Source organism: Microcaecilia unicolor, chromosome 3, assembly GCF_901765095.1.
Source record: "Microcaecilia unicolor chromosome 3, aMicUni1.1, whole genome shotgun sequence".
Classification (NCBI taxonomy): domain Eukaryota; kingdom Metazoa; phylum Chordata; class Amphibia; order Gymnophiona; family Siphonopidae; genus Microcaecilia; species Microcaecilia unicolor.
In genome coordinates this window covers 87,741,056-87,763,133 of record NC_044033.1, presented here as the reverse complement: position 1 = coordinate 87,763,133, position 22,078 = coordinate 87,741,056, and the positions used below count along the sequence as shown (strand labels likewise).

Below are 22,078 nucleotides of genomic sequence, written 5' to 3'. Positions count from 1 at the left end.
AAGATTTAACAACTATATACTCCCTTAATAGTAACCCACTTTTAGAGTTGACCAAACAGAGGCCGACTCTTTGGCAGGCTCTCCCTCTGTCGCTGTGGGGACGGATTGCATTGTTCAACAAATGGCTGTACCTATTTCAACAGCTCCCAGTGTATCTCAGGACAAGGGAGAAGCGGACCCTGGGGAGACTTCTTCAATTGTATCTGTGAAGGGGCAAGAAACCTAGGCTACCACTAACATTGATCACTACCCCTAGGGAACATGGTGGGATGGGGATTTTGAACATCAGATACTTAACTGTGGCATGCGCAATGAGGCATATTAACGACTGGTTAAGGGGTACTGAGGAATTTTTCCTGACATAGAAACAACTTTAATACCAGACGTTCATTTTAGTCAAATCTTTCACACAGGGGGTAGATTACCTGCGCATGCTTTTAAGCGACACCCTATGTTATATTCCCTCAGGGCTGTCTGGCGTCAGACGTGTAGAAGGCATCACTTCTGTACTGGGCTCACACCCCTTTTATCTATCTGCAACAATCCAGCCCCCCCCCTCCCCCCGGGCAGGGGAAGAGTATATTTACACAATGGGCTAGGAAAGTGATTCTTTATTTAGCAAAGGTCATAGATGAGGAGGGACATATTAGATCTTACGATTATCTTCAGCAAAAGTATGGAATTCCCTCAGTGCATCATTTTGTATATTTACAGCTTCAACATTATGTTTCACCCATGAATTGGACTGACCTGACGGAGGATGTGATGGAAGTGCTTTCTGAGGCCTATTCATTAGGCTCACAACAAGCGGTGCCATTAAAATATCATCATCAACAATTGAAGGACACTACACCAGATTTGGATTATGCTCTTTTGGCCTCTCGCTGGTCACAGGATCTTCAATGTAATGTGACTCCTGATCTTTGTAGGAACTATATAAAACACCTTTACTCACAGTGCTTATCGATGTTACAGAGAAAAATTGTATAAATTTGTATTAAGACTATATGTTTCTCCACATCGAACATTTAAAGCAACTTTGACTAGGAGTTGGGCATGTAGTAAATGTGGGGCTGGTGTTGCTACATTGGGACACATGTTTTGGTCCTGTCCCATCATTCAGCGCTTTTGGAAGGGTCTACTACAGGCTGTGGACTCATTTTGGTGCAGCACGCTCATGTATGACCCATTGCTCTATTTTTACTACTACACCTACATGTCTCCCCCTCTGAAAGGGTTTAAGGGCTTTATACAATTGGCCATCTTCTTTAGGATGTCATTCTTGCGACTTGGGTGTCAGATAAGCGGCCCACAATGGCAAGTTGGAGATCACAGCTGTTATACCAGATGAGGTTGGATAGGTGTGGAATTGTAAATTTGGATAGTGCACCGGGATCCCGGTTTAGAGAAATGTGGGAGCTGATATGGCTCACACTGTCGTCCAGAGTGAAAAGATACTTATTGAACATTTAGCTTGATGGGGGGGGGGGGGGAGGCAGGGATGTTGGGGGTTGAGGGGGTTTGAAAAAGGTGTATTGTTTCACCTAATGTTCACTGGTTTGACCTGGAATTTACAAGACAAGGCTGTACTACTCTGTTGACTGTATGGGTCTGTTTGTGATGTTAATAAAATTATCTTAGCAGAGATTGGGTGGCGACACCGGTATGTGAAGAATAAAACCAGTGCAGGGCGGACTTCTATGGTCTGTGCTCTGATCGTGACTAAATAGATATGGAAGGGCTGGAGTGTAAATTTTAAGGGGCTTTGACGTTAGCTTCAGAATCTTTAGTACAGGAACAGTGCTGGGCAGACTTTAACGGTCTGTGCCCTGAGAAAGACAGGCACAAATCAAACTCAGGTATACATATAAAGTATTACATACCATGTAAAATGAGTTTATCTTGTTGGGCAGACTGGATGGACCGTTCAGGTCTTTATCTGCCGTCATTTACTATGATTCAAACATAAATACAGAAGTCTTGTGAAAGGCAAAGGATGCCTTTCTCCACCTAAAGAAGACTGTACCTTTTAATACTGAATTGTTACAAAACACTTATCATGGGTAGCCCCCTCCCAAGGAAGATCTTGTTTACTACAGCCTACTTCAGGAATCGCACATGGGGGGTTCAGATGGCAACTGAAACTGTCTGCCAAGATGCTGAACCCTCCTACCAGGTACAAGAGATGACCCATTTAATACCTCAAAAGTCTCCTGACACAGAAGTGATTCTATTCTTTCCTGCTTGCTCAGAGAGAACACAAATTTCTGGTTTTCAGTTCATAGGACTCAGAATGCAGCAGCAAGACTCACAGAAGGTTGCAAGCGACGTGACCATTACACTATTTTTGCAAAAACTTCATTGGCTATCAGTACAATACAGGGCTAAATTTAAAACTCTATGTCTGATCTTCAAGGCCCTCAAAGGAAATGGCCCTGAGTACCTGAAGAATAGGATGATCCTCCACACACCGCCAAGGACACTAAGGTCCTCTCAAGGCCTGTCACTAACCATACCCTCTCCAAAAGACATTACACGATGTGATACCTGCAAGCGAGCCTTCTCCGGATTAGCCCCCCCACACTCTGGAATGCACTGCCTGAAAGGCTCTGCTTAACACAAGGCTATCTCTACTTCAGGAAGCAGGTGGAAACTTGGCTGTTCAACCAGGCCTTTAATGGAAGAAGTAACAGGACACTAAGGTCCTCTCAAGGCCTATCACTAACCATACCTCTCCAATAGACATTACACGATGTGATACCTGCAAGCGAGCCTTCTCCAGATTAGCCCCCACACTCTGGAATGCACTGCCTGAAAGGCTCCGCTTAACACAAGGCTATCTCTACTTCAGGAAGCAGGTGAAAGCTTGGCTGTTCAACCAGGCCTTTAATGGAATAAGTAACTAACGTGTTAGTCTCACTCACATACACAACGAGTGACTTGGGCTGCACATACTGCAGCAAGACATGTTTACCCACTCCTACCCTAGCTGAGATAATATTTAACCATCTGTCTGACATCATGTGCAACTTTCTTTAAATCAGTCACCTTACTTTCTTACTCTTCTTACTCTCTCACCTATCTATATGATCCATCTTTGCTTATACCCCTCATTGTCAATTAAAATGTTCTATTACATATTGTGTTGACATTGTAAGTAGTATACTATGCCATACTTTGTATTGTTACTTGAATATTTTTACTGCTGTAATCACCTATTGCTCATGTTTGATTTATTCTTACTGTACACCGCCTTGAGTGAATTCCTTCAAAAAGGCGGTAAATATAATAATTCTCACCACCAACATTCAAATGTGCCTGCCTGTGTCCGTGGCGCCTTCGGAGTTGCTGAGCTAGGCTCCATAGCCAGGCTGACGTCACTCACAGCTGATTCCCAGGCAGGGGGAGGAGTAGGGAAACACGCGGAGCAAGTGGCAAGGAGCGGCGCATCGAACAACGACCCTCCTCTCCCCTGCCCCCCCTCCAGCCACTCATGTCCTGCGACCCTCCTCTCCCCCTGCCCCCCCTGCAGCCACCCATGTCCAGCAACACTACTCTCCCCCTGCCCCCCCCCTGCAGCCACCCATGTCCAACCACCCTGCTCTCTCACCTGCCCCTCCTTCATCCACCCAGGTGGTGTAACCAATTCTTCGGGGCAGGCAGGAAAGATCCCCGGTCCTGCCTGCCCACTGCTGACGCTGGTGCTCCCCTGCTGCCGGATCACTGTTCAAAATGGCCACCGATACTTACAAGGGCGGCCTCCAAGACTTCAGCAGAAATCTCGCGAGTCCGCCATTGGAAGTCTCGGCGGCCATTTTGAACAGCGATCCGCAGCGGGGAAGCGTCTCAGCACCAGCAGCGGGCAGGCAGGAACGGGGATCTTTCCTGCCTGCCCCGAAAAATTGGTTACACAACCTGGGTGGATGAAGGAGGGGCAGGTGAGAGAGCAGGGTCATTGGACATGGGTGGCTGCAGGGGAGGCGGGGGAGAGGAGGGTCGCAGGACATGGGTGGCTGCAGGGGGGGCAGGGGAGAGGAAGGTTGTTGGACATGGGTGGCTGCAGGGGGGGCAGGGGGAGAGGAGGGTCACAGGACATGGGTGGCTGCAGGGGGGGGCAGGGGGAGAGGAGGGTCACAGGACATGGGTGGCTGCAGGAGGAGGAGGGGAGAGGAGGGTCGTTGTTTGATGCGCCGCTCCCTGCCACTTGCTCCGCGTGTTTCCCTACTCCTCCCCCTGCCTGGGAATCAGCTGTGAGTGATGTCAGCCTGGGTGGCTGGAGGGGGGGCAGGGGAGAGGAGGGTCGCTGGACATGGGTGGCTGCAGGGGAGGCAGAGGGAGAGGAGGGTCGCTGGACATGGGTGGCTGCAGGGGGGGCAGGGGGAGAGGAGGGTCACTGGACATGGGTGGCTGGAGGGAGGGGGTGAGGGGGGTCCTGAGACCAGAGAGATGGGGGTGGAAGGGGGGCCTCAGACCATAAAGGGAAGGGGAAGGGGCACACACTCTCCATCTCTCACACACACTCTCTCTCAAACATACACTCCAAGGAAAACCTTGCTAGCGCCCGTTTCATTTCTGACAGAAACGGGCCTTTTTTACTAGTAAATAAATAAAATAGGACAGTTTGGGACATTTTATTTCTGAAAGCCTTTAGTACTGCCCTTAACTCCAGAAGGTTGATGTGCAATCTCTTTTCCTCAAGGGACCATGGACTATGGGTGTGAAGCCCTTTCCAATACCCCCTCCCCCCCAGCCTGGAAGCATATTTAAGAACAATTTGCTGAGGGGAATTTTAAAGGATAAATCAAGGGTTACACTGGAACAGAGGAACCACCAAAACAGCCAACCTTGAAATTCTTCCAAGACCCAAATGTTCTCTTAAATCTCCTGAATTACCTTTCACTGTGGACACAATATGAGTGGCCCCAATAATGAAGAAAAAAATGTATTTAAAACATTTTAATACTGCTTTCTTGGGCCACAGCTTAATGTGGTGTACAATGCAGAGAAAATAAATGTCACAGCACAGTTATTAAAACAGAATAGACAACTTATACAAACTTAAACACACAAACACAAAGTAAAATCCAATCAGTATATGAATCCTACTCAAAAGATAACACTCTGAAATAGCCATTATCAACATAAATGATGTCAAATTCAGTCCAGCCTGCCCATGAAAAGGGATCCCAATCAAAGCAACACAATACAGCACCCAAATTATGCGAGATCCCTCATGCCACCTGTCAAAAGACATTCCAAATAACATTCAAGAGCAGTAATGGCCAGTTTCCGAGCCTATTACCCACACTATACACATAGTATCAATACTACGAGTGTGTCCTATCGACATCCAGCCTGATTGCTCCTCCTTACAGAAGGGTTTAGATGCAACTGATTCCTCGCTTTCTTCTCACAAACTAATTTTGAATCCATCCAAAACGACAGCCCTTTGGATCTCTGGGCATCTCTCCTCTCCTTCTGCCAGTCCCTCTTTAAGGGGTTCCCCGTTATTACTTGTAGATACTCTGAAATACCTTGGAGTTCTCTTAGATCCTCAGCTCTCCTTTACAGCCCACCTCTCTTCAACTGTCAAATCCTGTATTTTTATCTCTACAGCTTATCCATTCCTTACGCGATTACTTGGATAACTCCTCATGTGCTGTGTTGCTTTATGTGCATGTCGCATCTCATCTTGACTACTGCAACATTATTTTTTCTGGTCTTCCATTTTCCTTACTAAAAATGGTTCAAAATACCATCAGACTCTTGGCTGCACCCACCATTTTGATTGTGTGCGCTTTTCTCACTCAGTTTCAGATTCAACATAAAATCCAAACTATGGCTCACAAGGTTCTGTATTCTGGTACTATGACCTATCTTTCCTCCATTGTCGTTCCTTATGCCCCTTCTTGGTTGCTCTGTCCAGCGTATTCTAATCTATTATCTACACCACCTCTTTACTGTTCTTGTCTTGAATCCACAAGACACTTGGCTTTTTTCTGCTGAGCGCTGTCCCTATGGAATAGTCTTCCTCCCTGAAGTTACTACTACTACTGCTACTTATCATTTCTATAGCTCTACAAAGCATACGCAGCGCTGTACACCATACACAAAAGACAGTCCCTGCTCAAAGATAATGTTTCACCTTTAAAATGTATCTATTTACTATTGCTTTCCCATCTGGTAGCCAAAGGGGCAGCTGAGCGGATTGGTCCTCTGGTTTTGCAGCTTTGTGGGGGTTTTGTTGTTCTCCGTCCTATCTGATTATTGTAGTTCTTTTCACTCTTTGCTATGTTAGCATTGTACACCGCTTTGGGTTTAAGAAAGGTGGTATATCAAGCCTTTATTAAACATTTAAAATTTGACACAAATTGTCTCAGTTTGAATACCTAAAGCAGTGGTTCTCAACTCAGTCCTTTGCACACTCAGCCAGTCTGATTTTCAGGATATCAACAATAAATATATATGAAATTAAATAGATTTGCATACAACGCATGCGAATCATTGGTGCACATTCATTGTGGATATCATGAAAACCAAATTGGCTGGGTGAAAACGCCATCTAATGGAATGTATTCAATAAAGTTGGAGCCACTGCTGAAAAAGAAACCAAAACGTAACACCCACACTACCCACTGTAATGAAATTTTCAGGTAGGCACTCTTCCTGAATATAGTATATGCCCAGAATGCACTATTCAACTTATTCACTGAATATAGTAGTAGAATCAAGATCAATAATTTAAACCAGTAATTCCCAAACTTGTCCTGGGGGAACCCCAGCCAGTCAGGTTTTCACAATGAATATTATAACATAAGTGTTCCCATACTGGGACAGACCGAAGGTCCATCAAGCCCAGTATCCTGTTTCCAACAGTGGCCAATCCAGGTCACAAGTACCTGATGAGATCCCAGAACAGTAAAACAGATTTTATGCTGATTACCCTAGAAATAAGCGGTGGATTTTCCCAAGTCTATCTTAATAATGGTTTATGGATTTTTCTTTTAGGAAATTAACCAACCCTTTTTTTAAATCCTGCTAACTGCTTTTAACACATTCTCTGGCAACTAATTCCAGAGTTTAATTACACATTGAGTGATTAAATATTTCTCCGGTTTGTTTTAAAATTTACTACCTAGTAGCTTCATTACGTGCCCCCTAGTCCTAATATTTTTAGAAAAAGTAAACAAGTGATTCATGTCTACTCATTCCACTTCACTCAGTATTTTATAGTCCTCTATCATATCTCTCCTCAGCTGTCTCTTCTCCAAGCTGAAGATCCCTAGTCACTTTAGCCTTTCCTTATAGGGAGTTGTTCCATCCCCTTTATCATTTTTATCGCCCTTCTCTGTACCTTTTCTAATTCTGCTATATCTTTTTTGAGATGCAGTTACCAGAACTACACACAGTATTCGAGGTGCGGTCGCACCATGAAGTGATACAAAGATATTATAACATTCTCATTTTTGTTTTACATTCCTTTTCTAATAATTACTAACATTCTATTTGCTTTCTTAGCCATTGCTCCACACTGAGCAGATGGTTTCAATGTATCATTAATGATGATACTTGGATCCTTTTCCTGAGCGGTGACTCCTAATGTGAAACCTTGCATCATGTAGCTATAGTTTGGGTTCCTCTTTCCCATATGCATCACTTTGCAATTGAATACATTAAACGTCATTTGCCATTTGGATGCCCAGTCTCACAGTCTCGTAAGGTTCTCTTACAATGTTTCACAATCCTCTTGCGATTTAACAACTTTGAATAACTGTGTGTCATCAAGAAATCTAATTACCTCACTAGTTATTCCCATCTCTAGATCATTTATACATATGTGAAAAAGCAGTGGTCCCAGCACAGACCCCTGGGGAACCCCACTAACTTCCCTTCTCCATTGAGAATACTGATCATTTAAACCTACTCTCTGTTTTCTACCTTTTCACTAGTTTTCAATCCACAATAGAATATTACCTCCTGTCCTATGATTTTTAAATTTCCTCAAGAGTCTTTCATGAGGTACTTTGTCAAATGACTTTTGAAAATCCAGATACATAATATTGACAGGATCACCTTTATTCACGTTTATTCAACTCTTCAAAGAAATGTAGTAGATTGGTGAGGCAGCATTTCCCTTGACTAAATCCATGCTTATGTATATGATCTGTAATTTTGTTCTTTATAATAGTCTCTACCATTTTGCCTGACCTCCTTGTTTGCAAATCTATCTCATTCATATTCATTGTGAATATCCTGCAAACCTGACTGGTTAGGATTCCCCCAGGACAGGTTTAGGAATCACAAACAAAGTCCTTGATTTAACTGAAAACCAATAAATTTGGACCTCCACTTGTAAGATGAGGACTACCAGTTACCACTTGCAGCAGGACACTAAAAATTTTCTCTTTCTTTACAATTAGAAAATGTCTATAGAGCCTCTACTCTAAAGCATCTACGTGTCTAAAGAGATATAATGGAATATGGGCCAAGATCCATCAATGACAGTGGATGTATCCTTCCAAGGTTTTGGAGGAAACTATAAAAGGCCCCATTCTCTGAGATTTGGGTTGATGTTGTGGGAGCCCCTTGCCACTGCATGGCTGACGATACCTGAACCCAAGGGCTCAGGGCTGCTGGTGGAGAAGATTCACTGTGCTGAACTGGCCTAACAAAAAAGTGGAAAAAAGTACAGATTTAAAGGGGGTTCAGAGTGAAGTACCAGCTACGAACTGCTACTCAAGTGGTTAAAGCTTGAAGGGACTCAGCCAAGTGTCCCTGAAGGAGTCCAGGTGCAGGAGTGATCTGTGTCAGATGTTAGTGGAATCTGGAGGGTGAATCCTTGTTGAGATCCTCAGAAGCCCACGTTGTGGTGAAGGGACAGAACTCTAGTGTATCCCAAGCACAGAGCAAGGAAAGTTTTGGCAGTGTTTCAAACAGTGAAGAGTTCTTAGATTTCTTGGATGGATTTTTAGCTTTAGGGAGGCAACACACTTCTCCCTATATTTTTGAGCCTTCTACAAAGATGCTATTTTGAGAATGGATTTGGATTTTTCTAGAGTTCACCTTAATACTTAACATAAGCAGTAAAAAGGTTTTGAGGCCATTTTACTAAAACATGCTAAGCAGATACCACGCTGGCATCATGTAAGTGCTAATTTGTGCGTTATCTTCATGCTGTATTTGGGGGGGGGGGGGGAGCAGGAACTGGGTAGGTTAGGGACAGAGAATGGACATACAATGCAGATAGCACATAGTATTTACTAACTGCAAAAGTAACAGCATGTGTTAAGTACATACAACATCCACACTAACTGTGAATAGTCTTAATGCGCAGTAAAGAACTATTCTGTACAGTAACTGCAGAGGACATGGTGGACATGTCCCCAGCAGTTGCTGTACAGCCTTTGCACATACTGTGTTTTTCTGCAAATGTTAATGTGCAGTAAATGCAAAAACATACTGCACTTTAGCAAATGGACCCCTTTGTGATTGTACTTTCTGTTGGAAGTGTGTTTTCCAGGATGAGCAGTGGCTGCCAGGCTAGAGACCCAGGAAAGACAGAAGCTGGGAAAGTACCCAAAGGAGGAGCCTACTGAGGACAGTGGCTGCCAAGCTAGAGACCCAGGAAAGACAGAAACTGGAAAAGGAAGAGCCTACTGAGGTCTTGCACAAAGGAGGAATAAAGCTTTCTCTGCAGATTTATAAAGAAACTTGCCACTAATGGTGATATTCATTTTGAACCACTTTGATTGAACTGTACCAATGATTTTGTTAACTTAGAAATTCTGCTTTTGAGTTGTGTAAATCATTTATTTGTGTGTGTGTGTGTGTGTGTGGGGGGGGGGGGGAATATACTTGATAAAGGTGCTTTGAAGAAAACATCTCCTGGATGGAGTTGTTTTGAGTATGGAGCAGTCTACATGGTTTTCTGTGTTATCAGCAGTCAGAGACTTAACCTGTCCTGCACCCAACAGAACTCCTTTTAATTGATTTTTACAATTTCGTTGTATACCTTCTAGGGTTGGCAAGCCAAACCATTAACCCCTAATCGGCCTTGAGTTATGCACTCTACCTATGATGTTTTGTGTTGATAGGGGCAGAAGCAAAGCCCACTCGCTCCTGCCCCCATCATCCCTACTAGGACCACCAGGGATACAGGTAGGCCTGGGGGAAGGTCCTATCTACATCTGGGGAGGGGGTTGGGAATGGAGGGCTTATTCTAAGGGGGTTGAGGGATTACAGTCTCACAAACTGTGGGGGAGGAGGGAGGGGGACTTTTTCAGAGTTCAGTGGGGGGACATAGTGAAGGAGTGGAACGCCGGTACTACCTGAATACTACTGAGCAACAGGACAACCTCATGTTTTGTGCCTACTGATGGACTTTTACTTATGCACTCTACCTCTGCTTTTGGCTGTTTGGCCACACCTTATTACTGCACTGGACATTTGTGCCTTATCCAGTTTTACTGTTTACTAACAAGACAAGTTTGCTGTTTACTAATGTACAGACAGAATGCAGGGCTATTAGATATATAGCTTGTAACAGTAGTTTGCAAGGCCTATACAAGACCAGCTTGCACGTAGCAACGCCATCTGAATAGGCGACCTTGGAGGGTGCTGACACCCCCCTTGCATTCCTGAGCCGCACCTTATCTCCTGTGCTAGAAAGGAGCATTGTGTGTGTACAGAATAAGCTGCTAAGTTTCGTTTTTCTTGCCAGTATCATTTCAGTGTTATGACGTGTGTACGTACTGGGACTACAATTTTGTACTGTAAGAACTACAAATGTTTACTGCGCATGACAGGTATGACGTGTAAGGGGCCAAATGCGCAGGCCCAGTAGGGAAGTATAAATGTAAGCGTCAGATGATTTATGACACACAGTGTCCCGAGGCTACTCGGTGCTGTTCACTTGCTAGCAATAAAGTTGCCTTGTTTGGAACCAAAATTTGCCTTTCGTCTCCTGATTTCCCACCTGTTTCATTGGCGACCCAGATGGGACAGAAGTAGAAAGGGGAATCGGATTATATTCTTCCCCTCCCCCACTGCGGTCGGATCGGGTCATCGACCCCCACCTGAGAAGGTGGTGAGTGGCCACCGCTGATTTCAGCGTCCATCTCCCGGAGGAGGGCCGATCCACTCCGCCTGACTGTAGAGGGGGCTGTGTGGTTCCGACAAGGCACCTTTTTCCATTTCAGAGAGAAGCGTACGACGGCGCAGCCTGCGACCCCGGCGGACAGGCGAGTATACTCTACGTAGTGACCGGCCCAGTAAGGACCGAAGAAGAGGCGTGATCACCCTCTTTTAGCCAGTGACTAATACGGACTATTGGTATCCGACTAGGTCCCGAAACTCACTAGGCTCCGGCGACGAAACCGAGCGGCGAACGAACGGGGGGGTTTCTTGTGGCGTATGAAAGTGTGTGAGTGGGCTTGCAGTTCCAGGCCGGGCGACCGCGTCCTGGTCAGGCCGAGTGTTGACCCTTCTGTGTCTGGTGGAACGAGACCCCTTACTCCTCCACCTCCCTTTTCCCCCTTTGTCCGTCACCTGTCCTTTGGCACTCAGGTTAGGATGGGCGGGGGTGGGTCTTCACCGTTAGATTTAATGACGGAACACTTTAGCGAAGTGTTCGACCTAGATAAATGTAGCAGGGCCGGGATGATACAGAGATGTCAATTTATGTGGCCAGGGCTAGGAATTGCTGGATGGCCCCCGGAAGGGTCATTCGAGTATGAAAAAGTGGCGGCGGTCATGAATATTGTTATAATTGAGGGGAACCCAGGCTGCCCCGAGGACATTCCATATATAGAAGCGTGGTTGGATGTGGTCCGGGATCCGCCGGCTTGGGCCCAACGGAAGGTAGAAAAGGCCGCCCTTATGTTGGTAAAGCAGAGAAAAGGCCGGAAAACCAAACTTAGAACCCTGCCGACCCATGCCTTCGCTCTCCAAAGCTCGGCAACCGCTGCCGTCCCGAAGGCCGCAGGGACCGCCCCCATACGGCCTACCGCCCCTAGCACTGAAGCCACTGAGGCCACGCCCCCTGCTACCAGAGTTAAGGCAGGAACTACGCCCAGTACTACCAACACACTTTCTAGGAAGAAACCCCCAAAGAAAACCGCAGGGAAAGTTCAGGGTTCGGCCGAGAAGAAGCCTCCAAAAGCCCCGATACTTGCTACGGCGGAAGCATACGAAGACGACATTGCGCCGCCGCCCTATGCTCCTATGTACCCTGACCTTACGGGCCTAGCAGAAGGCCCCGCTGACGCCGGGACTTCCGGGTCAGAGTCGGATGCCGGGGAGACGTCCCGCCCAGCCTCACCTGAGTCACCTGACCTCGCAACCACACGGAAGAGTAAACGGGTTGTGAAGAATATTACTCGGTTCCCCCAATCGAGTCCGCAACAGGCCCTTCCGTCCAGCCGAAAAGGGGGAACCTCTCACTTATTCCCAGTCCGACAGTCCACCACCTATACCCCTAACCCGGCAGAAGGGGGGGGCCAGCCCATCGAATCAACAGTCTATAGCCACGTTCCCTTCTCAAGTGCCGATTTGTATAACTGGAAATTCCATGGGCCGTCCTACGACCAGAAACCCGAGCAGCTGATAGAGCTGGTGGAAGGCATTATATACAGCTACAATCCAACTTGGGCCGACCTTAGGCAGTTGAGCGCCCACATCCTGACCTCTGAAGAACGCCGCCTTTTACAACAAATATGGAGCAAGCCATCCGGGATGCGAATCCGGCCCATGCCAATTTACAGAACCTACTAGAAACGGAGGCGCCCATCGCTGCCCCCACGTGGGATTACCGAACCGCCGAAGGCCAAACCTTTATCCGCCGATACCAACAGGCGTACCTGGCCGCCTTAAAGAAGGGGAAGCAGAAGGTTACCAACATGGGAAAAATCCACAGTGTAGTCCAACAAAAGGACGAGAGTCCAGGGGACTTCCTTGAACGACTTATGGAAGCATTCAGAAGGCACAGCCCGATAAATCCCGAAGACCCTAAGAACCTCCCAACCGTGGTTATGAGTTTTGTTAGCCAGTCAGCACCGGATATACGAAGAAAGCTACAGAGAACGGAGGGGTTCGAAGGGATGAGCCTAAGCCAACTGAAAGCTATAGCTGATCGCGTATTCGGATATCGCGACCAGGAGGAGAAGGTGGAGGCCCGGAAGGAATCGACCAGACGGATGCGGGAGAAGGCAGATGTGTTGGCCACGGTGCTGGAAGAACGAATGAGGTCTAGACCAAAGGGGAGGGGCAGGAGAACAAGAGGAACGCGGTCCCCCATAGGGCGTAACCAGTGTGCAAATTGCCGACAAGAAGGACACTGGTGGGCTGATTGTCCAGAGGAGATACGGGACAACCCGAGAGAAGAGGAATCATGGGACCGGCAGAGAGAGGAGGAGACCGGCGACCGCACGGGGGCCCCTAGGCGAGGCCGTGGAAGGGGCCGAAGAGAGAGAGGACGGGATGACCGGAGGGAATGGCAGATGGCTGTGGACGCTACCCGAGACGGCACAGCATGAAGAAACCGGGAGGGCAGAGTCCCCACTGACCCTCTGGTGGAAATTCGGGTGGGGACAGAATCTATGAAGGCCTTACTAGACACAGGGGCCCAGCGATCTGTTATCACCACAGCCATAGCCCCAGCCACGAAAGAAACTATACCAATTGTGGGAGCCTCCGGGAAATCCCTTGCGGCCCCCCCTCCTCAAAGAGCGCCAAGTCCAGATCGGAGGGACGATGGTGTCCCATCAGTTCATACACATCCCTGGATGCCCGGTCCCCTTGATTGGTCGAGACCTACTCTGTAAGCTCCAGGCCACCTTGAAGTTCAAGACTACGGGTGAAGTGGAAGCTCGCTTTGAAGATCGGCCAGTGACACTTATCTGTCCAGTAAGAGAAGAATGGAGACTACACGTTCCCCCAACTGTAGGACCCGGCGACTGCCGTTACGACCAGAACACCCCTTTCGCCCAGCAGAGGCGAGCCATAATGGATGAAGTGCCTGATGTATGGGCAGAATTGAACCCCGGCGGACTGGCCGTTAACGCTATCCCCATCTGGATTGAGCTCAAACCAAATGCTCAAGTTGTCAACCAAGGACAATACCACATCCCCTATGCAGCCCGGCATAGTATGCATACACATCTACAGAAACTCCTTCAACAGGGAGTCCTTAAACCAATCAGATCCGCATGGAACACCCCATTGTTGCCCGTTAAGAAACCAGGAACATCCGAGTACAGACCCGTCCAGGACCTGAGGAAGTCAACAACCAGGTAGCCGACATAGTTGCCCTCGTACCAAATCCATACTCCATCCTAGCCCAAGTGCCATCTCAGACCAAATGGTACAGTGTCATTGATTTGAAGGACGCCTTCTTCTCCATCCCTCTTGCTGTCGACAGCCAAAAGTTGTTTGCCTTCACGTGGGAAGACTTGCAGACGGGAACCAAGCAGCAATATACATGGACCCGTCTTCCCCAGGGGTTCAAGAACTCGCCTACCCTCTTCGGCGACCAACTCGCCCAGGACCTGAAGACGTATCAGGACGAGTATGGGCCGGTCGTCCAATACGTGGATGACCTGTTGGTGGCCCGTGAAACGTACACGGACTGTGCAGAAGCTACCCTTTACCTCTTGAAGACCCTGGAAGCCCAGGGGTACCGGGCCAGTCGCAAGAAGGCACAGATATGCGAGATCGAAGTCGAGTATCTGGGGTTTCGCCTCCGAGAAGGAACCCGAAGGCTCGGTATCCCCCGAACCCAAGCCATCCGCAACCAACCCACTCCTGCAAATAAGAAGGAACTACGGGCACTCCTCGGAGCCGCTGGATATTGCCGCATTTGGATTATCAATTTTGCTGTCCTGACCCAAGCCTTGTACGCCAAACTGAAAGGACCTGAACTCGAGGGCCAAGATCTCCGGTGGGAGAAAAGCGAACTGAGAGCCCTTCAGGACCTTAAGGATGCCCTTGCGGCTCCACCAGCGCTCGGACTGCCAGATGTGACTAAGCCGTTCCACTTGTTCATCGACGAAAAGAAGGGATTGGCACTTGGAGTCCTCACCCAACTGGTCGGTACCTGGCAACGCCCTGTAGCATACCTCTCCAAGAGCATGGACAACGTGGCACGAGGATGGCCGGGCTGCCTACGAAGCATTGCGGCTGCTTGTCTCCTGATACACGAGGCCAATAAACTCACATTCGGCCAAACACTTTTTGTGACCACACCCCACACCATCCGCGGCCTACTCGAGAGCCACGGACCCAGATGGATGACCAACTCCCGATTGGTCAAATACCAAGCCCTCCTGTGCGAGAATCCGGAGGTGCGGATCCTGGACACGACCAACCTCAACCCTGCCACCCTCCTTCCGGCCCCTGAACCACCACTCCACGACTGTGAAGAGGTAATGGCCACTGTGCACTCGAGCAGACCTGACTTGAAGGATCAACCCTGGCAAGGGGGCATCACCCTTTTTACCGATGGAAGCAGCCAGGTGATAGAGGGAATTCGAAGAGCTGGCTATGCGGTGGTATCTGAGGACCATGTGATCGAGGCTATGGCTCTGACACCCGGAACATCAGCCCAGAAAGCGGAGCTAATCGCCCTCACCAGAGCCCTCCTGTGGGCTGAAGGAAAAGTTGTCAACATTTACACCGACTCCAAATACGCTTTCCTCACCCTCCAGGTGCACGGAGCCTTGTACAAGGAGAGGGGATTTCTGACAGCTGAAGGGAAAGGACTTGCAAATGCCGCTGAGATCTGCCAATTACTCGAGTCGGTATGGAAGCCGAAGAAGGTGGCTGTGATGCACTGCAGGGCCCACACTGGAAGAACGGACCCTATTGCCCGGGGAAATCAGCGGGCAGACGACGCTGCAAAAAGGGCAAGTCAGCTCCCCTACTCCTCTCACCCTCCTGACCCCGTACTCGTCGTCCAGCTCCCTACGGAGACCCCTATTTACACCCCCCAAGAAACGGAATGGGCCCAACAAGAGGGTCTACAGTCACGCAATGGCTGGTGGATACTACAGGATGGGCGCATATGGATACCCGAAGCCTTGGCCTGGACGGTGGCCAAGGAGGCTCACGACCGCACCCACCTGGGAAGGGACGCCCTGGGGCGCTTACTTGAGAAGACCTACTACATCAACAAACTATCCCTGTGGACCAAAAACGCTTCCAGCCGATGCGCGACTTGTGCCCGGAACAACCCTCGAACGGGGCCCGGCCCTATGCCAGGACATGTTCTCCGAGGCACCAGCCCTTTCCACGTGTGCCAGATTGACTTCACACACATGCCCCCGGCGCGCGGCTACAAAGCTATCCTCGTCGCCGTGTGTACCTACACCGGATGGATTGAAGCCCAGCCTACTAGAACGGAAATGGCTAAAGAAGTCACCTCCCTACTGCTTCATCAATCCTACCCAGATACGGCCTCCCCAAGCAAATAAACTCTGACAACGGCCCCGCCTTCGCTAGTGAAGTAACACAACAGCTCAGTACCAGACTGGGCCTCGATTGGAAGTTGCATTGTGCCTGGAGACCCCAAAGCAGTGGAGTAGTGGAGAGGGCTAACCGATCCCTGAAGAACCAGCTAGCCAAGCTATGCCAAGAAGCAAAAGCCAAATGGCCCGACCTGCTTCCACTGGCCTTGCTGCATCTTAGGTGTACCCCCAAGGCTACCGGCCTTACTCCCTACGAGATGATGTATGCTAGGCCACCACCACTACCCTCCTTTCCCGACTCCTTGCAGATACAGGGTGAGAGTTCCTTAGTGAAACAGATGAGAGCCTTACACCAGGTAGTGCAAGACATCCAGCAGTACACTGAAAGAGTAGCTCCCTTGGTCCTCACCAATCCTACGCACAGGTTCAGGGTGGGAGACGAGGTCTGGGTAAAAGAGTGGGATGAATCTGACTGCCTAAAGCCAAAATGGAAGGGGCCCTCCCTTGTTCTCCTAACGACCTCCACCGCTGTTAAAATTGCAGGAAGCCCAGTGTGGATACATTGGACCCGATTGAAGCCTGCTGCTCCCACTAGCAGCACCCTGAAGCGTTGGACTGCGCACCAACATCCTGACGCTCCATTACGGCTGACTCTAAGAAAGACGTGAACCACCAGATTCATGCCTGCCCAGCAACAGGAACTCAGTTTCTGGACCCACTGCGTTTTTGGCTCTCTCTTTATCGCAGCCTTCATCGTGGGCCTCATTATCTTCTTGCTGCAAAAGCTCGGATACCTCCCACCACATATATAATGCTGACCATCTTCCTTCTCCTGTGTGCAGTTCCGAGCTATCATCCTGCCACCCTGAGCCTGAATTGCACTGAATGTTTGCGCCTCGTGCGCCACCGTATAGAGGGAGGATATCACCTAGTCACTACCCTCATTCACCAGACGCAGCCCCCGGAAGGCGATTGCCAGTTTCTCCCGACTTGTGCCCTCATCACTCCGAATGGCCTCCAACAGTTCCACAGATGCCTCCAAGGAAATCTCACTATCTGCCACAGCCCTACCAAACCAAGATACTACAATATCACCCTCAGCGTAGGACTACCTGCGTATGTGGCCGGACCTCCGGGAGTCGAGGGAGATGGCATTCTGTATTACATTAATTCTACTCGTATCCTTGTCGGTGGCATCCAAACTGTGGCAACCCTCACCTTCGACGTCTGTGCCGCCATGGACAAGCACCCTTGTTCTCGCAAGTGTGGTAGCCAGAGTTGGCGAGAGGCATACGTTAAGGACCACAAGTATGTCTGCCCCTTCAGTCCAGACATGAGATGCTGCTCCCCGTGGGTGTGGCTCCCATGCGCCGGCGACACTCGAGCCTCGGGCTGGGACCGAGTATGTGCTTATACGGGAGGAGGATATGCCGGATGCGCCGGCCTGGGCGAATTTCGTCGAGGTTCTGGTAACTATGTGTCCCTAGACTGGCCCATCCGAGGACACGACATGCCCTGGAGAGGAACGTGGGGCCTCGGCATTGACGGCGGAGGAATGGATCCGTTGACATATATTACCATATATCAGAGTCTCGAAACGAAGCCTCCTACGCACTACCAGACTACTGTTGTCGGCTACCAAGACGTATTTGATGAAATTGCTCGTGCTGAGCAGACCGAGACTAAATTCCCCATTTCCCCAGAAGCCCGAAATATGTTCCTCAATTTGGCTGAAAACATCGCCCTCTCCCTCGGAATTGCCAACTGTTTCGTCTGTGGAGGCACCGACATGGGTGAACAATGGCCCTGGGAAGCGAGAGAGATCCGACAACACACATGGGATGCACTCAACACCACTAACATTACCTTTCCCCAACGGCCGAAGCCGTACGAATGGGCCCTGAGAACAAATATCATAGGTACCCTCTGCGCTAGTCGAGCGCCATCGAAGCGTTACTCTGTACCAGTGGGAGACTCTGCTTGTACGGGGGTTCTTCAGTATAATGGCAGCCGGACGACCTGGTGGCAAACGGACAACCTGCCCGCCCCGGAGCCTATCTGGACAGAACCCACCTTGAACACGACATGGACATACGGAGGGAACGCCTCCCTCAAGTGGGTAGCCCCGGCGGGCTACTACTATATCTGCGGACGCAGGGCCTATGAACAACTCCCGACCCGCTGGTACGGTACCTGCCTCTTGGGCACGGTCCAACCTAGTTTTTTCCTTCTGCCCATACAAGTCGGCGAAACTTTGGGAATCCCCCTATACGTGGAAAAGGGGCCTGATAACCCTACCCGACGAAAACGGTCTTTCCCAATCATCAAGCCCAAAGTCCAGATTGGAGACTGGAAGGACAACGAGTGGCCGCCTGAACGTATCATTCACTACTATGGACCGGCCACATGGGCTGAAGATGGTACATACGGGTACCGCACCCTATCTACATGCTGAATCGCATTATTCGCCTACAGGCCGTACTCGAAATCCTTACTAACGATTCTGCCCTGGCCCTCAATATCCTAGCTCGACAGAACACTAAGCTCATTACCGCCGTCTACCAAAATCGCTTGGCTCTTGACTACCTCTTAGCCCAGGAGGGCGGGGTGTGTGGCAAGTTTAACCTCAGTAATTGCTGCTTACAGATTGATGACCAGAGCCATGTCATCAGGGAGATAACTGACCGGATGGTCAAACTAGCCCACGTCCCCGTCCAGACCTGGAACAGTGCGTGGGATTGGACTTCCTCCCTCACCAGCTGGCTCCCAACCTCCGGGAGCCTGCAAGGCCTCCTCGTCATGGGTGGCCTGTTCTTGCTGTCTTGCCTAATAATACCTTTGTCTCTCCCCTTAGTTTTCAGGTGTCTCCGCTCCACCATGGAAAGCATCGCTGACCGCCGTGCTGCTGCCCAACTTATGGCTCTCCAGATGTACTCCCCCATTCCCCAGTCTAATGAAGCTGACGATGAAGCACCTTGTGGCTGATGTGCACTTTGAACCCCCTGAGTCACTCAATGGGCCATCACCCTTGTGCCAGCAAAAGACCGGCTACAAAGGGGGGGGGGGATTCCACTAGGGGCCCTCCGTCTCAACCCCGGCGAAGCAACCAACGGCTGCGCAAGGGCTTAGGGCTCGCTTGTTGCCTCCCTCGCTAACTATCCTTGTCCTTTCTTTCCTTTTCAGGGTTCATGGAGGTGATACTCTCCACCAGAATGGATGTTCAAGTATCAAAAGGGGGGAATGAAGGAGTGGAACGCCGGGTACTACCTGAATACTACTGAGCAACAGGACAACCTCATGTTTTGTGCCTACTGATGGACTTTTACTTATGCACTCTACCTCTGCTTTTGGCTGTTTGGCCACACCTTATTACTGCACTGGACATTTGTGCCTTATCCAGTTTTACTGTTTACTAACAAGACAAGTTTGCTGTTTACTAATGTACAGACAGAATGCAGGGCTATTAGATATATAGCTTGTAACAGTAGTTTGCAAGGCCTATACAAGACCAGCTTGCACGTAGCAACGCCATCTGAATAGGCGACCTTGGAGGGTGCTGACACCCCCCTTGCATTCCTGAGCCGCACCTTATCTCCTGTGCTAGAAAGGAGCATTGTGTGTGTACAGAATAAGCTGCTAAGTTTCGTTTTTCTTGCCAGTATCATTTCAGTGTTATGACGTGTGTACGTACTGGGACTACAATTTTGTACTGTAAGAACTACAAATGTTTACTGCGCATGACAGGTATGACGTGTAAGGGGCCAAATGCGCAGGCCCAGTAGGGAAGTATAAATGTAAGCGTCAGATGATTTATGACACACAGTGTCCCGAGGCTACTCGGTGCTGTTCACTTGCTAGCAATAAAGTTGCCTTGTTTGGAACCAAAATTTGCCTTTCGTCTCCTGATTTCCCACCTGTTTCAATAGGAATTAAAAGATAGTTATGGAGGTCCAGGCTGATATTCATGCCCACATAACTAGCTTTTCATTCTTAAGTTTCCCTGATCCCTTTCTTGGCCCCTCCCTAACCTGCCCTCTTTTTTGTTGGGTGGTCTGTGGCGATATTCAGCTGTACTATCTGGTTAACTGCTGATGAATATTACCATTTGGTGATAAGTGATTTAACTTGGCAGAAGAGGTAGTTTCTGCATCAGCCCCATACAATGGGACATGGAGGGAGCATCAAAAGATGAGGTATTTGGAGATAGTAGTAGTAGTATTTTAAGTGCTATTTTTCGATAGGCAGGAATGCTGTTTGACTTCTGATAAGTTTGTTCAGTTTTGGTATAATAGATTTGCTCCGGTTATAAGCATCTGTGTTGGAGGATTTCAAGTTATTATTTTGCTTAGAACCCCAGCAGTTTATACAGAGACTGGAGAATTTTTGGACAGTCCCGATTTTGAGATTTGTAATGTCTGATCCTGCTCGTTAAAATCAGTGCAGCAAGTCCCACAATGCACCAGCATGAGGTGGTTAAAAATCTAGGACTATCTAGGGTTACCATATGCCTCCAGAAAAAGGAGGCCAGATTGAGCCAGTCTGGGTTTTTCTTCCATTGTTTTCAATGGAAGCAAAACCCGGACTGGAGACTATCCCAAAATCAACTGGGTAGCTTCGCATTTCTGGTGCATATAAAAGGAAAGATATGTCATAGCTAACATTTAGGACTGCACTTTGAACATCTCCCCCCCCCCCCCCCCCCTTTTTTTTTTTATTTATACACCATTTCAAACCCAATTACCATATTCTCTTTATTCATTTAAAGTAAATATGCAGAATATTCATATTAACATCCTTTATTAATTTTTAAAAATTAATGGGGAGTTGGGAGGGGGAGGAGCCTAATTCTATAACACAGGCCTTGGGTAGAGGTTACTCTGAATGAGGGGAGATTAGAACGTGAAGACGATAAGAAGCAAGAGAAAAAAAGCTACACATCAGTGGGTGGGTGTCTCAAAAGAATATTACAGAAATTGTGCACGGAAATCTGGCACTCTCGTGTGTACTAGAAACCGAATTGCGCCCCCAAGCAAAAAAAAATCCAGGTTTGATAATAAAACAAGGCAGAAAACCCCTACAATCACCCCTGGCTTCACCCTCTTCCAGCTTTAACCGCTACAATTACAGAGCATGACCAGACCCCCCACTCCCGTGCTACTAGGCACTCACCGCCGTCTCTCTGGTTTTCCCTCCACCACCACCTCCCGTCCCGTGCTGCCGGAGACCTCTTCTTCTCTCCCCTAAAGTTTTCAACCACTGGGCTGGCTACTAGGCTGAAAGCTCCGCCCCTCGCTTTCCTCGGGCCTAGCAACAGGCGCGCGGCAGAGAGCTTCGCAAAGTCACTTGACAACCAGACCGGACGCAGATGGCCCCTCCTTTTGTCGCACGCGCTCCTGCTTGGCCCGCCCCCAATGAGGTCTTCAACCTCCTTGTTTTAATTTCATCCAACCTCTTTGGGTTCTCCCTTCTGTTTCTGTCGCAAGGAGTCTCACAGTCCAACCTCCTTGTTCTAGCAGCTCTTTCAACAAGGAGGTTTAATAAAAACAGGAGACGACGTGACGTCAAAAAGGTTGAAGCAGTCCCCCACCCCCCTGGAGCTGCCATATTGATGGTTGCTG

General features: G+C 48.7%; 1 protein-coding gene across 1 annotated transcript in view; it reads right to left on the bottom strand.

Moving 5' to 3' along the window:
* WDPCP (WD repeat containing planar cell polarity effector) overlaps positions 1-21,798 on the bottom strand; it is an 846,895-nt gene extending 825,097 nt beyond the window's left edge. The window contains exon 1 of the mRNA XM_030196158.1: positions 21,630-21,798. The gene's annotated coding sequence lies outside the window, so the exon portion shown is untranslated. The remainder of the gene's footprint in view (positions 1-21,629) is intronic.
* Between the last annotated feature and the right edge of the window lie 280 nt (positions 21,799-22,078).